This window comes from Mus caroli, unplaced genomic scaffold (assembly GCF_978045245.1).
Source record: "Mus caroli unplaced genomic scaffold, Mus_caroli_1 scaffold_6, whole genome shotgun sequence".
In the NCBI taxonomy this organism is placed as follows: Eukaryota; Metazoa; Chordata; class Mammalia; order Rodentia; family Muridae; genus Mus; species Mus caroli.
Genome location: NW_028227261.1, coordinates 74,085,466 through 74,092,137, shown reverse-complemented (window position 1 = coordinate 74,092,137; position 6,672 = coordinate 74,085,466). Strand labels below are relative to the sequence as shown.

Genomic DNA, 6,672 nt, shown 5'->3' with positions numbered 1-6,672 from the left:
GAACGAATGTTTTGCCCGCATGTATGCATTTGCACTTAGACTGTGGACTGTTGGAGCTCCGAGTTACAGAAACTTATAAGTAACCATGTGGGTGCTGAGTACTGAAAACAGGCCCTCTGTTAGAGTACTAAGTGCATTCTACTTGCAGGCCACTAGCCAGGAACTCCCCAGCTTGGGTATGGCCCGCAGGGTGAACTGTAAAGAACAGACATGTAGTGTGCATGACCCATATCCCACTCCCTGAGGTGTTCCTCTCCAGGCACTGTCATGCAGTCTTAGCCCATTTGACAGAAAGAAGTGGGGAGATCAGTGGAGAGCCTTAGAAGGGGTTTAAATGTGGGTGGAAAGGCAGAACAGGGTAAACTCCCTCTTTGAGCAAAAAGCATACCAAGAAAACCATATGGAAGATGCCTGGTTCTGAAAAATCTGTGAGAGGTCTGCTTTCCATGTGTGTGTGTTTTTTTTTTTCTGGAAATATTTATTGATGAGACTTTGCCCACTGTGCAAAGTGATCCTGGAATTAAGCACCTTTCTCATTGGCAATGTGATCTTTTTTGAGTGGTCCCATGAATGTTTTCTTCTCCTCCATGATCTGGAAACAATCACAGCCAAACTTGGAGGTGGTGTTGTCTTAGTCAGGGTTTCTATTCCTGCACAAACATCATGACCATGAAGCAAGTTGGGGAGGAAAGGGTTTATTCAGCTTACACTTCCATACTGTTGTTCATCACCAAGGAAGTCAGGACTGGAACTCAAGCAGGTCAGGAAGCAGGAGCTGATGCAGAAGCCATGGAGAGATGTTCTTTACTGGCTTGCTTCCCCTGGCTTGCTCAGCCTGCTCTCTTATAGAACCAAGATTACCAGACCAGAGATGGTCCCACCCACAAGGGGCCTTTCACCCTTGATCACTAATTGAGAAAATGCCTTACAGTTGGATCTCATGGAGGCATTCCCACAACTGAAGCTCCTTTTTCTGTGATAACTCCAGATGTGTCAAGTTGACACAAAACTAGCAGTACAGGTGTCATTGAACTTCAGGTCAATCTCCTCCAGAGTCTGATGTTTGTTCTGGACCAGTAAGGGCTTAGGAAGAGTAAGCACTCCCTTCTTTGTTCCCACCATATAGCTTTTGAGCATGATGAAGTCATTGGTCGCCTCACTACAAAGGACGAAGCCACCCAGTGGGTTGATGCTCTTGTCAGGAAAGTCGTAGTCAGTAGATGCTTTTTTCTTCATCAGTTTCCCATCCTTGGTGAGGTAGCCTTGACCAGACTTGTAAATCTTCTTGTTAATCTCTGTTCGGTGATGGTAGCCTTTCTGCCCAGCTGGAGCCACATAGAAGGCTACACAGGCAGGGTGCCAGGCTCCAATATAGGCAACTTTGTGCAGACCTCGATGGGTCTTTCGTGGCAGTTTCTTTGTATGCCTACAACTGGTCACCCCTTTGTACTGAAAGATCCTGAGAGAGAGTGAAAAATTATTTAAGCCCCTAGACCTGTGTCCAAAATAGACCTCACTAATGGCAGGGAGTAGAACTTGCCCCATTGTTCCAGGATGTTTGTGGTTTTTGCCTTTCTATAGCCCAATGCCAGGTGTTTGGGGTTTTTGTGCCTTTATAAACCCCTTACCCCTTGAGCTCATGATCGAGTCCTCTACTCCTGCATGGGATATGAGTCGTCCCCAGTGCACTGGTCTTTCCCAAATAAACCTCTTGCAGTTTGCATCAAGACCGTTTCTTGTGAGTGATTTGTGGTTTCGCCTATCCTGAGTTAGAACGTGGGGGGGTCCTCATGTTGTGGGTCTTTCATTTGGTGCATTGGCCAGGAAATGCAACTACCCCTCACGCCTGAGAATCGACTTGGAGGTATGGGGATCCCCTCTGGAATGTGTGTGTGCTGGCCAGTGTCTCTGTTCTGAGTGCCTGTTTTCTGTTTAAAACGAATGTGCACTTCTTGTGTTGGTTTGTTTGTCTATGTCTTATCTTTTGTTTCTGAAGCTTGGTGCCACCTGAGTTTATACTGATCAGCCTGAGTTTGGATCCACCCGAGTTTGGTTTAAAAATTGCCCTAGGAGATGCCCCATCTGTAGGGACCTTTGTCCCAATCTTTAGGGACCTTTGTCCCATCTGTAGGTCGGTAGTGATAATGTAACCCTCTTGTCGAGAACAGGCCATCTGATTCAGCAACCCCTCTAGGTCATTTCTCTGGTTTTGGTCATCCCGGTGGAAGAGGAAGACAATGTCTTTGTGTTTGTAGATGACGGGGTTTTCTGTTTGCAGCTGTCCTCTCAAGCCGTAAGGACTGGAGGACTGTGGTTGGCAGGCGTGCTAGGAGGACCACAGGATGCCACCCTGGGGGATGCCCTGGGAAGTGGGGAGAGCCAGGGACGCCTGGTAGTCTCCAGAGATCAGAGGGACCGAGTTCTGTTGTTGAAGTGGAAGCTTCCCCCTCAGAAATCGTCTGATTCTTTTGCCTGCTTGTGGAGGACGCAAAAGGGTCCGGTGTGTCTGGTTCTGTTGGTTTGTTTTGTGTGTTTTTGTGTATGTGTTTAAAGAAGCAAAGGTAATACTCATAGGTGCTTTGTACCCTGACTAGAAGTAATTTACAAAAATCTCTGTGCTTAAAAACTGGTAACTCCACGTTGGAGTAATTAAGAACTACAACATGCGGCATGAGACAACCCAAGGAGACAGGTCTCTAAAGATACACCTGAATTGGGTAATATTATAGGATTTAGGGCAGGGTCTCTTTGAAGTATTGGGGGCTGCAACTTCTTGCGTTTGTGTGCAGGAACAGTCAGCCAAACTTTGTAGCAAGTAATGTTTTTTTGGTGTTGATTTTTTTAAAGAGAATGGATTGTTTACACTGTTAAAATTGGGTTTTGCTTCCCAAAATTGTGATTGTGCTCTGGTGTTACAAGAGAAATCGCCCAAATCAGAGCCTCCAGCTGATTGTCAGCAGCTGCTGCAGATGCTCTTCACAACTGAGGAGCGAGAGAGAATTCTGTTAGAGGCTAGAAAAAATATCCTGGGAGCTGACGGGCAGCCTACACAGCTACATGAGATTTCCTTTGACTCGCCCAGGTTGGGACTACAACATGGCAGAAGGTAGGGAGAGCTTGAAAATCTATCACCAGGCTCTGGTGGCGGGTTTCCGAGGTGCCTCAAGATGGCCCACTAATTTGTCTAAGGTAAGAGAAGGTATATTACAGTTACATGCTCTAGTGAAGGAGGCAGAAGAGAGAAAGAGGGGAGAAGCAGAAGAAAGAGAAAGAGACAGGACCTAGACAGATAGGGAACCTGGGCAACATAAGACCAATCTGCTTAACAGAATTAGGTGAGTTGGGGTACTGAGCCTCAGCTAAAAAAAGGCTCAGCTGTGTCAGAATGAAGTTACTTATTTGGGATACACCCTTCGGGATGGGAAGCGGTGGCTAAAAGAAGCCAGAAAAGAGAATTCTTGGGCACCCCTGGCTTCTGCAGGCTCTGGATACCTGGGTTTGCAATCTTAGCTGCCCCGTTGTACCCCCTAACCAAGGAAGGGGAGTTGTTTGTGTGGACCCCAGAAAGACTTTAAAGAAATTAAAAAGGCCCTACTAATGGCCCCAGCCTTGGCCTTGCCTGAACTGACTTTGGAACCTTGGAAAAGGCCAGTGGCTTAAGATAGACCCTGTTGCCAGCGGGTGAGTTTTTTTTTTTTTTTTTTTTTTCTGAAAGCTATTGCTGCCATAGCTCTACTTGTCAAGGATGCTGATAAAGATCAGCCTTGGCCTGGGAGTCCGAGCTGGTACACAGATAGCAGTAGCTTCATGGTTGAAAGTAAGAGGAAGGCAGGGGCAGCAGTGGTGGACAGAAAGCAAGTGATCTGGGCCAGCAGCCTCCCTGAAGGGACATAGGCCCAGAAAGCTGAACTTGTGGCTTTGATAAAGTAAAAACTTTGTATTTCTGGGACTATAGATGCTGGTTAGCTGGAGCTAAGAAATTATCGGTGATTAAGAAGAGACCAGCATCACTGAGGTGACATCTTCTGGGAAGTGTTTTCTGAGAGCACAGAGGCTGTGATCCAGAGATAGCCAAAGTTGTACCCAGTGCAGCAGCAGGACTTGGAAATGTGTAAGAGTCACCCAGGTGGTACTAGTTTTGAAGGCATGAAGGGGTCATGCAGAGAGGCTGAGGTTTGGCACTGTGATAGGCCATGGAAAGCCATTGGTGAAGGTGCAGCCTCAGTTGCAATTGATGGCCCAGGACAGAAGGGGGTCATGCAAAGGACTTGATGCTTGACACCATGAAGAGAGCCTATGAGAGGCTATTGGTGAATCCTAGTTACAGCGGAAGACAGCAGTGTTTTGTAGATGCCAGTACCATGAGATGATCAACAAGAACAGCAGCAGCAATGGAGTATAGGCAGCTGGAGCCTAGAAGACAAGGTGTGTGCTACAAAGGGCAGAGCTGGAGAAGTGATCCAAGCCCTTGGAGGAGCCCAAAAGATCGTGAGTTGGAAGTTTGGGGTACCGAAGGTAATCGAGTCTGATAATGGACCTGCCTTTGTTGCCCAGGTAAGTCAGGAACTGGCCAAGATATTGGGGATTGATTGGAAGTTACGTTGTGCATCCCAAAGCTCAGAACAGGTAGAGAGGATGAATAGAACCATTAAAGAGACTTACCATATTGACAGCAGAGACTGGCATGAATGATTGGATAGCTCTCCTACCCTTTGTGCTCTTCAGGGTTAGAAACAGTTTGGACTCACCCCTCTATGAATCACTCTATGGGGGGCCCCCTCCACTGGTAAAAATAGCCTCTGTACATAGTGCTGACATGCTGCTTTCCCAGCCTTTGTTCTCTAGGCTCAAGGCGCTCTAGTGGGTGAGGCAGCGAGCATGGAAGCTGCTTCAGGGGGCCTACTCAAGAGAAGGAGACCTGCAAGCCCCACATTGCTTTCAAGTTAGAGATTCGGTCTACATTAGACACCACTGCTCAGAAAACCTTGAGACTCGGTGGAAAGGCCCTTATCTTGAATTTTGCTTCAAATTTTCCATGTGTGTTAGAAAATAGTGTCTAGTTCTAAGACTAGAACTATTTACTAGAAAGAGTGGGGAATGAAAGATCCTGAGAGAGAGTGAAAAATTATTTAAGCCCCTAGACCTGTGTCCAAAATAGACCTCACTAATGGCAGGGAGTAGAACTTGCCCCATTGTTCCAGGATGCCAGGTGTTTGTGGTTTTGCCTTTCTATAGCCCGATGCCAGTGTTTGCAGTTTTTGTGCCCTTATAAACCCCTTACCCTTTGAGCTCGTGGTCGACTCTTCTACCCCTGTGCGAGATATGAGTTGTCCCCAGTGCACTGGTCTTTCCTTAATAAACCTCTTGCAGTTTGCATCTAGCCGGGCATGGTGGCGCACGCCTTTAATCCCAGCACTCAGGAGGCAGAGGCAGGCATATTTCTGAGTTCGAGGCCAGCCTGGTCTACAAAGTGAGTTCCAGTATAGCCAGGGCTACACAGAGAAACCCTGTCTCGAAAAACCAAAACCAAGCCAAACCAAAACAACAACAAAACCAGTTTCTCATGAGTGATTTGGAGTGTCGCCTATCCTGAGTTAGAACGTGGGGGAGTCCTCAGGTTGTGGGTCTTTCAGTACCCTTTGCTTTTTGTCACACCGTTGACCTCAATCATCTCATCCTGCTCATACACCTGGTTCACAGGAACCTGCTGCTCCAGCCTCTCTAGGGCCCAGGCTAGCTTCTCAGCCACAGTGCCCCCATTCACTGGGATCTCCATTAAGTGTGCCTTCTGCTGGCGCAGAGGAAGCAAATGCGTCTGAGTTGGGCAATTGTGCGGATGACCTGGCTGTACTTCTTCATGCTGTTGAAGTCCCTCTCCAGCTATTTCTTGCTTGTGTCATCCTGCCATTTCTTACAGTACTTGGTGAAAACCTTCTTCTTAGATTTGTGCCAGTTCTTACAGAACTGCCTTTTGCATCCATCACGGATATGGTCAGCAAATACAGTCTTGAAGGTCTAGAGGCCTCGTGGGGTTTCAACATATCCCACAATGCCCACAACCACCATGGGTGGGGTTTCTACAATGGTCACATCCTCCAAGACTTCTTTCTTGTTCACCTTAGATCCTGGCCTGTCAACTTTCTAGACGATGAGTGTCATGCCAGCCTTGTACCCTAGAAAGACTGTAAGGTGAACAGACTTAGAAGGATCATCCTTATGGAAGCTCTTCCCTTTCCCACCATTCTGGCTGCTGCACTTGAGAGGCAAGAAGCCCAAGGACCCATGCCTAGGAGCTGAGAATTTCCTGTGAGACATCTTGCCGCCACACACTGTGTGTAGAGCTGCTTTCCATGTTTTACAGCCTGCCCCTGCAATATCCTCAGGACACAGAGCAACAACAGGATATCGAAAAGGAGTCCTAGCCAGAATCAAGTATTGACAGTGTAGCAGAAGCCAGAGTCTTTGAACCAGACCAATAACTCACAGCAATGAACATTTTCAAGAAAAGCTGTTTGGGTAAAAAGATACAATAGGTGACACACAGTGAACACCACAGCTCCCATGGAGAGAGTGCTTGTTTGTTTTGTGGGAAGGTTGCAAGAGCAGAGGGCAGTTATGGAGGGACAGGGAGATGAGGAGGATTGCTGTGTATAATAGGAAATTTATAAAGAA

The 6,672-nt window shown here is 47.2% G+C and overlaps 1 pseudogene; it reads right to left on the bottom strand.

The window, feature by feature from the left end:
• Positions 1-520: 520 nt before the first annotated feature.
• LOC110293521 (large ribosomal subunit protein uL3-like) lies at positions 521-6,315 on the bottom strand (annotated as a pseudogene).
• Positions 6,316-6,672: the final 357 nt, after the last annotated feature.